At 39.1% G+C, this 10836-nt stretch overlaps 1 protein-coding gene across 17 annotated transcripts in view; it reads left to right on the top strand.

Moving 5' to 3' along the window:
* The first annotated feature begins 323 nt into the window (after nt 1-323).
* Nucleotides 324-10836, top strand: part of RCBTB2 (RCC1 and BTB domain containing protein 2) — a 44612-nt gene continuing 34099 nt past the window's right edge. For 3 of the 17 annotated variants that reach the window (XR_010150700.1, XR_010150701.1, XM_063792539.1), the window contains exons 1-2: nt 658-862; nt 9120-9218. The gene's annotated coding sequence lies outside the window, so the exon portion shown is untranslated. Of the gene's footprint in view, nt 863-9119; nt 9219-10836 lie in introns of all 17 variants that reach the window. The other 14 variants (XM_063792538.1, XM_063792537.1, XM_063792534.1 and 11 more) reach the window with 11 other exon arrangements.

The raw sequence follows: 10836 nt of genomic DNA, 5'->3' as shown, positions 1-10836 counted from the left end.
CAGTATAAAAGCAAGCAGCTTACTTCACAGGAATAGCTAATAACATTTAATTGTTGAGCATTTTACCAAAACCCACTCAGGTCAATTTAAGTGTAGTGCAGTGGAAGAAATTATTGCACACTGCAAAGTTGTGGTGCATTTTACTTAAATCTACAAAGGCCAACAGAAGTGCAGTGTAATATAATAAATTACTGCAAAATATAATCATAAGGGGAGAAGGTGGCTGTTTTCGAAGCCCTTGGCCCCAAGGTAACTGAGGTCATCCCCCTGAACCCCCCAGCACACATCCTCATTATTTCAGCATTTGTACTACAGGGGGCTACAAGACTTCCGCCCCACAGCAATGGGGTGAAAACGTGAAGTGATCGGAGCTCCCAGATAGAGGGGCCAGCAATAGAAGAAAAGCTGGGGCAGGCTGGAGGAGAGGGGCTGTGGAAAAGGTTGCTCTCAGCATCATACACGCCTCATCCTTCTAGGTCGGGTATCCACAAATTCCCAAAATTTGCGAGAACATAACCCTGGAGAAGGTGGGGGTGACCCACGGAGGAACTCCCTGGAAAAGCGGAGGCGGCCCCAATGGGAGACTCCCGGGGGTCAACTCCGAGGGGAGGGGGCGTCTGCGAGAAAGGGGAGGGGCGGCGGTGGGCAGCCTAGGGAGGAGAGGAGGGGCGAGACGCCGTCGCCAGCCCCCTCCTCTCGTCTGCGCTCCCTTCGTTTCCCTCTCGGCCGGGCACCCGAGCGCATCCCGCCGAGGCCGGGCCGTTTCAGGGGGAGGCGCCAACTCGTCGCGGCGCCGGGCCCCTGACCGTGCAGTAACCGCTACCCAGGAGGCGGAGCGGACAAGGCTCCGGCCTGCGAGGAGGTAAGAGGGTGGAGGAGTGGTGTGGGAAGCCGAGGGGGATCGCGGCCGTGACGTGGGATGCTGTCAGGTACCACTGGGGGAGGCCACCCCTCCCCGCCCCTGCGGCCCGACCTCCCCGCCAGAGACAGCTGAGGGGCCCAGGGGACTAGAGCCGCGACCGTGCCACAGGCCTAGGCGTCGTCGCGCATGCGTAAAACTGCTGGCGGGAGTTAAGAGCTAGGTTCTGGGGCTACACCCAGCCCAGGCCGCAGGCAGAGGCGGCCCTGCGCATGCGCAATTCCGCTGGCGTGGGCCCGGTGCGCTGCTCTGCGACTACATCCTGCCCAGGCCGCCGGCCCAGGCTGCGCTGCGCATGCGCGAGTCCTCTGGTAGGGGTCGCGTTTGGCGTCGTTCCAGGCTGATCATCTGCTCGGAGGCCGCTCTCATCCTAAGCTCACGCGTCTGGTGTGGCTGGGGCGGGGGGGGGGGCGTCACAGGTCCCGAGGGAGCGTTCTGCCTGAAGTTTCTCCCTCCTAACCCACTCGCTGCACTGCATATGTTGCCGATGTTTTCATTTCTGTGGCCTCGACCCCTAGGCTCCCGTCCCATAAATCTAGTACCCCAGGTCCCGGGCACCGGCCCGGCTCACTAACTCAGTGGCAGTATATGCTTTCGACATTTGGACCTGATGTCCAGGAATAGCGCGAAAAGTTTGACTTTGTTAGGTGAAGCCGTTTTGGAACTGTGGAGGGATTGGAAGAAATCGCCGAGCGTCTTAAGCCGCAACATAGTGCTCTGCTCAGCCCTGGAAATAGAGGTTTTCAGACATTGAAAACTTTCCAAGTGCTCCGTCTTGGCGGAGAAAGAACTGAGTTGGAAGGCGAATTTAGAATGAACTTTTTGCTTTTATTCTTTGCAAAAATTACATAAAATGTTGCAACAGTTCGAGACCAGGACTATAACAAAACGCATTTCGTGGAGCTACTTTGTACCGCGCTTGGCGACTTACCTTGTCAGAGCTGAATAAAAGTGGTTGAGTTCACAAACAGTGCTCTGGATCGTTGCTCTTTCCCCCAGACACTGTTTAACGTTTATTGAGCCTCCTGGCTTTGCACCTTCCTAGTATTGCGTTCCTGCTGGGTTTTACACCTTACTAGACAGTGGGTCTTAGTTAAGTCAGTTTCGTGACTCCTGGGGCTACTGTGAAGAGTTTCTAACAATGTCATTACTCTGTGCTTTGTAATCTTATATGATGTGCTGATACAGATATTTGGGGGCTGGAATAGAAGAGCCACTTAGGCTCAGAGAATGAGTATTCTAGGTGAAACGTAATCTCTTTATTTCCTGCTAGACAGTACATGCGTGTTATTAAGCAGCAGGTAAAAGCAACAAGAATGATACGTTCTTGCATTCCCCACTTCCACCACTCAGGCCTTATTGCTCTTGCTGGGCTCGCCAAGCGGACCCTCATCCCAGGGCGTCTGCGTTTGGTATTTCCAGTATGCTCAATGCTCACTTTCCCACTCTTCGCAAATCTGCATGGCACAGAACTTTATTTAAGTCTTGAAACAATTGCCATCATTTCAGAGAGGTGACTACCTCACCTAAAATGTCTGGCTCTCCAAACTCTTGTACTGCTGGTTCGGCTTTGTAGCACTTAATCACCATCTGATATTATATATTTGTAAGGGTATGATCAATCTATCTCCACCATAATTGAAGCTCAGAAGGTATTTGTGAATTGTAGAAATAAAATTGGAAACTAACTTACTCCAGAGATATTTTTTTACTGAGCTCAACCTAGATTCATTCATTTATTCAACAAAAATTGATTTTCTATCACGTCCTGTCCTTGATGCTTGGGATGCATCAATGAACAAAAGAGACAAAGATCCCTTCCCTCTGGAGCTTACATTCTAGCAAAGAATGATAAAAAACATATTTGTATATTAGGTTAGAAAAGTACAAATGCTATGAAAAAATGAAAAAGGAGAACAGAGAAAGGGAATTGGGAGTGCAGGTGTGGGTTGCAATTTTAAACATCATGGGTACGGTGAGTCTGAAGGATAAACCAAAGGTGATGTTTAACATGGGGAACTGGGTTTTAGAAATAAATGTTCTTCTGGGAGAAAACGTTCTTTATCGTGCTCTACAATGTCTTTTATGGGAGCCCACGGCATGACCCTTGTAATAAACGTCACCATTTTTTATAGTATATAGGTGAAAAAACATTTTTTTCCCAAATAAGAGTTCAAATTATTCAGGAGTTTACAGTTTAACTTAGCACATCAAATGAAGACACTGGACTTTTACAAGGAAGAGCTAGCCAGACATCTATGTAAATTGTGCTGAGAAAAACTACGTTGTCTCCACAGTTTTTGCAGTTGCTTCTAAATGTCCCTCTGACTGTGAATGACTAGTGAAGATCTTTTCTAAGAATGATCATTGCTTTTCTGTATTTGAAACTGTGTAGGAGAGGAGCTTAAATCACTTGGTGTGATGTTATGCTATAAGGTATTAAATGACCTCTCTTAGAGGTATCTGAATGAACCAGATAGACCTAACTAAATTTCAATCCATAATTAAAGAAGGCTTAGAGAAAGAGGGTGATGGAGAAGAATAATTTTAGAAAGTAAAGTGTGTTTCCCCTCATGTCCTTTACTTACATAGATTACAAATACTCTGTTCAAACACCAAAATATTATTAATCTAGGACCATAAATGTAAGGAGTCCATGGAATTTGCTTATGCCCTATGAAATTGTCATATTCAAGTTTGGTTTTATCAGTTGGTTAAAGTAAAATTTAAATGCCCCAAGATACTGCTACTGTTGAGGTTTACTTGGATTTAAATTACTACAAATCAGGCCGGGCGCGGTGGCTCACCTGTAATCCCAGCGCTTTGGGGGAGACCAAGGCAGTCAAATCTTCTTGAACCCAGGAGTTAGAGACCAGCCGGGACAACATGGCAGAACTCTGTCTCTACAGAAAAACGAACAAAAAAAAAAAAAATGAGCCAGGCATGGTGGCACACACCTGTAGTTTCAGATACTTGGGAGGCTGTAGTGTGAGGACCACTGGAGCCGGGAAGGTTGAGGCTGCAGTGAGTCATGATCACACCATTGCACTCCAGTCTGGGCAATAGAGTAAGACCCCATCTCATAAATAAATAAATAAATATTGCTACAGATTAAAATTGTCCAGGAAAAGGCAGATTGGAGACCAGGAATTATTGGGGTTACAGAGTGACATTAAGGACTCTTGTTAAAGACTAAAAGAGAGTTCTACTTGGAGATTTTACTTCAAAGGAGTGGATGGCTTGCCTCCTGGTAAGGGATATTGATAATGTCCATCAATGGAAGGCTGAGATGATACTTCCAGCTTTCATTGTCTGGAAGGAACATGTATCTAGTTCACATGGTGATCACATTCTAACAACGTGAAAGTTTCCAGGAAACTTAAACCATAATAATTTTTCAGCATTAATTTGACATTAGAGTGGGTTTCTTTTACGTCTTCAGCCTTGCTAATTGGCCTGAGCTAATATCTCTTATGGATATCTCCCTATGGAAGATGTTTTGAGCTAACAAGTACCAGTAGGAGATAGTATGTGAATAAAACATAAATTTTGACTGCATTATAATATGTCCTGTATTATGCTGCGTGTATGCATGTATATAATACTGAACAAAACCAATCTCAAGTGGAAATGAGCCAAGGCCAAGAGGGCCTGCCATGTTGAAGGAATATATATGCTGTGGGTCAAAGATCTTTAACAATTAGGATCTCTGTAGCAGGCGTGTTCAGATTTTTTTTTGAAAAATTGGATTAAATCTATAAGGACCTAGATTTAAAATGGATTTACAAATGAGATCTCAAGTCTCAACTCACATTAGTGCATATAACAACTTAAAAATATTTTTATCATTTATGTTGGTTATTTTTCATATTTGAAAATGACACTTTTGCCGTGTGTGGCTGAAAAGACCGAAGTTGTCAAGCTCAGTAATCTTTTCAATTAAATACCGCTTTGCTTTGTACTGAAGATCTGACTCATCACTCTTGTTGAAATTTGGAAAACTTTTTAAAAAAACAAGTAATTAAAATAGCAACAGGGTTTCTGTATTCTACACAACAGTTTTCTGTTTTTCATGAACATATGACAATACCATTTCCTTTGAGGTTGTGTGCTAGTTTTAGTTATGCTTTTAGTGTTTTAGTTTTGTCCGTCCTGTTTATAATTGTTCCATTTTAATTAGCCATGTAGGTATTTTACTGTTACTTGTCATTGATTTTAGACATCTCATTTAAGTGGAGCTAATATTACAGCTAACACTATCCCTTTTTGCAAGTGAAAACTGGGATCATGTTTTATTGTATATGTATTTATATTATTTATAACTTGAAGATGACCCTTAAAAAGCTATTAAAGATACTATCTAATGACTCACCTAAGGATATATTTGGGAACCATCATTATCCTATCGAAATTTATGTGGTCTGCAGCTCATTAACACACCGATGCTGTAAACTGCATGCTGGTACCCTAAAAGATATCGATATTATTTAATTTCCTGTTTCTTTTGATTATAAAAGCATCATCAAATGTGTTACCCACCCAGATGGGATAATTTTAAGCATAGAGTTCTATATTGAGAGAATTCTAAAAATATCAATGTGTTTCTCAAGCATAGCTTTAGAGTTGATCTCATTAAGTTGAATTTTAAAATATGTAATACTGGGACTTCTCTGCAGGAATTGCTATTTTTTTTCACCCCTTCTTCTGTAATCACTTCTAAAGAAGAATTATTAGCATTTAGAAGCCCCTGATTAACTGCAAAATATCAGCATTTAAAACCTACCATTGGGTTGGGGTAATGTGGACAGAAGTCCCTAAGAGAGCTGGATATTGTTTTGCTCTACGTTATTCTGTTTGCTCTCATGTATTTGCTTTCAATTCAGTGCCTACTGCAGGCACTGAATTAATATTTGTTGAATGAATTAGGCAAATGAATCTATGTCCCATAATCAGCTTAACTCATTTTTTAGGTCAGAGGTATTACCGAGTAATATAACACATTGTGTAGCAGATACACTGATTAATACTGATTACTTTACCACAAATAATATGTACAGACTGCCTGTTATATCTTTTGTACAGGCAAATGAATTATTTGACTTTATGTGAGGATTAAGAATGAATGTGTTTATCACATTATCAAAAGAGTGTCCCCTTGTTCAGTAGTCTTCAACTGTGTAGTTTTTAAAAGTGTAGAGAAAACTCTCAACATAGAATATATAGAAATAAGGAGTTATCTGCCCCAAACAGGGATACTTTAAAAATAAATTAGTGAACCGTACAATTAGGAAAACAGCTGAAATAGGAAATGTCATGTGACAGATTACCTTACTTGATATATATTTGGCTTTGAAACATTACTTTTGTACAGACTTGAACTACTGGCCACCGAGTGTCCCATTTGGAACCTTTAAAGACAGAGATCAGTGGCAGGAACTTCTGCTTGGAGAGGTTACTTATCATTCCATTTTCTATTTATATTGCAAGGCAAACATTAGTACAATAAGATTCTGTAAAAACAGTTTTAGGTTACATTTTAATAAAATGAGGAAATAACATAGGAGACTGTTTTGCAAAGAACAAAGCACCTTTTAATATAAATATATATCATATATATATATATATGAGCCAAGTCATATATCCCAAAACAAACATATAAGGGAAAAACTAATAAAGTAACACATAGTAAGATAGTAAGATAATATTACTGTCATCCTATAGTAAGATGATATGAGATGATCTTATGCTGTAACACTGTCACTATGAAGAAAATCTTCCCAATACTGTTGCCAGCTTCTGCCCTGGCTCTACAAGAAACATTGCCCTCCTATGCAGAAAAGGGGGGACATTTGTAAGCAGATTTAGACCATAAGTAGAAAGCACATTTTTGCCATTTTAATACACTGATATTAAACATTTTTTTAACTATTTTGGATTTTTCTTACAGGTACAATAGTATAAATGCTACTCATTGGATATGTTATTTAATCCTCCTATTTAAAAAAATCTATTTATTATTATTATTTTTTGAGATGGAGTCTCACTCTGTCACCCAGGCTGGAGTGCAGTGGTGTGATCTTGGATCACTGTAACCTCTGCCTCCCAAGTTCAAGTGATTCTCTTGCCTCAGCCTCCCAAGTAGCTGGGACTACAGGCACACACTCTTACGCCTGGCTAATTTTTGTATTTTTAGTAGGGATGGGGTTTCACCATGTTGGCCAGGCTGGTCTCCAAACTTCTGACCTCAATTAATCCTCCCATCTCTGCCTCCCAAAGTGTTGAGATTACAGGCATGAGCCACCGCGCCCAGGCTATTTTTATTTTCTTAGAGACACAGTCTTGCTCTGTTGCTTAGGCTAATGTGCAGTGGTGCGATCATAGCTCATTAAAAAAATTATTTATTTTTTATTTTTTGAGATAAGATCTTTGTCACCCGGGCTGAGTGCAGTGGTGTGATCATGGTTCACCGCAGCCTCCACATCCTGGGTTCAAGCGATCCACCTATCTTAGCCTCCCGAGTAGCTGGGACTACAGGCGTGTACTACCACGTGTAGCTAATTTTTAAGTTTTCTGTAGAGACAGTGTCTTCCTATGTTGCCCAGGCTAGTCTCAAACTTTTGGGGGCCTCAAGCGATCCTCAAAGTGCTGGGATTACAGGTGTGAGCCACCATGCCTGGCCTTCCTAGGGTATTGATTCAATTTTATTTTACAGATGGCTAAAGAAATTATAGTTTATGAGTTTTCATTACCAAACGTTTATTGAGTTTCCATGTCCTTGGTAAAGGCAAAATTAGAATGATAGCATTCTCATTTTAAGAGTTTATTTTCTTTAACATTGGGTAACCTTCATCTCTCCATCCTGAGATGATTAATTTAAGCTTAAAATCTTGAAAACCATCTTGTCAGATGGAAAAGCTGTAGCATACCAATTCATTGACAGAGTTACATGGGACCTTTTATCTTTGGTATTCCCTCCACCAAAACTTCCCCACGAAAAAATTCCCATCAAAGTCTAGCCATGCATATGTTGGTATCCATAACACATTAAAATAGTACTGTCTTCTGCATGTTTTAAAATGTTATCAAATATCAAATGTTATCAAATGATACCATATGTATCATTTTGTGACTTAGTGATTTTGGTGAACATTGTTTTGTAGATATACCTGTTTTGATTCTAGATAATTTATTTTAATAGCTATATAGTATGCATATGCCACAGTTTATTGGTTTTGTTGATCAATTTGTTCTTTCTTGCTTTTTGCTATTGGGAATATTTGTGTGTATGCTCTTGAGTTTATCTAGGGCAGTGTTGCTAAAATTGCAGGACTTGTTAGTGATCTGGAAATTAGTGGGCTGAGATCAGCATTTTCTTTTAAAATGAAATTGAACAGGATAAAATAGGATAGAGTAGGGTAGAATAAAATAGCGTAAAGTAGAAAAATGGAAAAGATATCAAGCATCTCATGTAGGAGGAGTAAGAATTATTTTGTGAAATTTCAGTTATATATACATCTATAACTGAATATATATATATATATATATATATAACATGAATCCTTTGCTCACTTTTGAATTGTGTTGTTTGTTTTATTCTTACTGATTTGCAGGCATTCTTTATATATTTTGTGTATGGATCCTTTCCAAGCTGTCCATTATGTATGTTACAAATATCTTCCCCCATTCTGTGGCATATTTTTCCCTTTGTTCAAGTTTACTTCTCTTTTCTTTGTGTTTTATGCTTTCCTGTCTTATGTATGAAATCTTTAACTGCTCTGAGGTCATAAATATATTTCTATACTTCTAAAAGTTTGAAAGTTTTGCTTTTTTTTACATTTCCACATGGATTCTCTTTTATTTTCCATATGGAAATACTATAGATTAAATTCTCCTTAGTGTGCATTTTTTCATGTGTTTCAGTGTCCAAATTGTTGAAACCCTCTCCTGAAGCTTATAAAGTATGATATTCTAAAGTTACATTTTATAACTTTAGTATTTTTATAATAGAGCATCTCTGCTGCTGACTTTTTAATAGTAGATAGCACAGATACAATTTTTAAGCTGTATTTTTCTCAGATAAAGAATGGATTGTTAAATGTGCAAGACAGTATAAAGAATGGATTGTTAAATGTGCAAGACAGTATATTCTTTTCCTTCTGTTTTTCTCTAATAGAATTTATTTGTGTATTTATATTTCCAGTCACATTAACTTTGCTCTAGAAGACAACTTTACAAGGATCTAAAAGGAACAGGATTAAAGATGACTGAATACTGGGTTCCAGAAATTTAAAACAATCAGGTACAAAAGTTTTTGGAGGGAATGCTCCCAGCCAGTCAGTATAAAATAGAACTGTTGAGAATGTACACAAGAAAAACTTAAAGTATCTAGCCCTGAAATACAGTGGAGGGTCCCAAAACAAGGGCTTTGGAATAGTCCTGGTTCAAATACTGGCTCTGACACTGATTGGTTGGTGACTATTGGTCACGTTACTGAAATGTGTGAATAAAATGGAGGCAATGATTAACCTGTTTCATTTGGATATTATAAAGATTAAATAAAGTGAGGCACTTAGTGCCTGGCACAGAATAACTTTATTTTTACTGTTGTTATTGCTGTTGTTATTTAGAATACATTTTATCACATCATGGATATGGCTTTCTGTATGTATATTGTGAATTGTTATTTTAAGTATATATATCAACATATTGTTAATAGCCTGGTGAAATCACATGGATAACAGGGTAAGGTAATCTCCACGTGTAGTGCACAAACTATACATGCAAATTGGGGATGATAGTTTTCTTTATTATGTATGCATCACATTGAAATAATGTAAAAAAAAAAAAGCCAACCATCTCCCACAATGCTAAAAAATTCAAAACACTTTTTAATAGTATTATACAATAGTAATTAATCTTGATTTATTTTTAAATCTTGAAGGACTTTCTGATTGACAAATATGAAATTATGTTAATCTTACATTTCATTCAATTTGAATCCTGCACGTCATTTCTTTGAATGTGGTAATTTCCATGACATACATACAATTATGTCTTAACCTGATGTCAGATAAACAGAATGGCCTGTTTTCCTACCATTCTAATTTTAAAGAGTTTAATTTTACTTGAAATTGATAAAAGACACTGAAAAGAGGTTATTTCCTACTCAAAAGCCCAGGATCAGTTTTTCATGATTTTAGCACATTAGCAAGATTTCCCTTCTGCTAGGAACGAAAGGGGCCTAGGGTAGTGCAGTGAGGGGCAGTCACATCTCTACTTGGTCCCTTCTCCTTTTTTCTCTTCTCTCCCTCTTTCTTCTCCTCTCCTTTTATTTTTTATTCCAGTAAACTTGGGGCAAATATGGAAAAAGTGTTTCCTGGTAGGGTGAGGCAGAAGGAGAGGGAACTTTGGTTACAGGCCAGTTCCAGTATACAAAAAGCTGGGTTCTAAGGATGCTTTGTATGAATACGTTGCGTTTTACTCTGAGCCATGGGCTGTGGGTTATAGCAATGAAGGAATCGTCTGCCCTTTTGAAGAACTTACCAATTAATAGACAAGGTACATCATACAAGAATAACTGTCATATGAGGCAGAATTTGAAAAATGCCTTCAATGTAGTTAAAAACAAAACAAAAAGTGCTGTGGAAATACAGAGAAGAGGTCCCAGCCCATTTGGGTAATCAGGATCCACATTGATGTAAATCTCAGTGGCAGTCATGCTGGGTCTTAGAGAAAATTAGGATTTTAACAGATCTGCTAAGATGCCATAGATAATATGTAGTAAGTATTAATTAAAATGACAGAATATCTTTCCATATTGTCAATCAGATCGGTTTATAAATTTTTAAGTGAGAAACTTCTAAGTAATCTTCTAAAAAGCAAGCATATCTTTTTTACTTGTTTCCAAATGTTAGAAA

Source organism: Pan troglodytes, chromosome 14, assembly GCF_028858775.2.
Source record: "Pan troglodytes isolate AG18354 chromosome 14, NHGRI_mPanTro3-v2.0_pri, whole genome shotgun sequence".
Taxonomy (NCBI): Eukaryota; Metazoa; Chordata; class Mammalia; order Primates; family Hominidae; genus Pan; species Pan troglodytes.
This window is presented reverse-complemented; position numbering and strand designations above follow the sequence as displayed.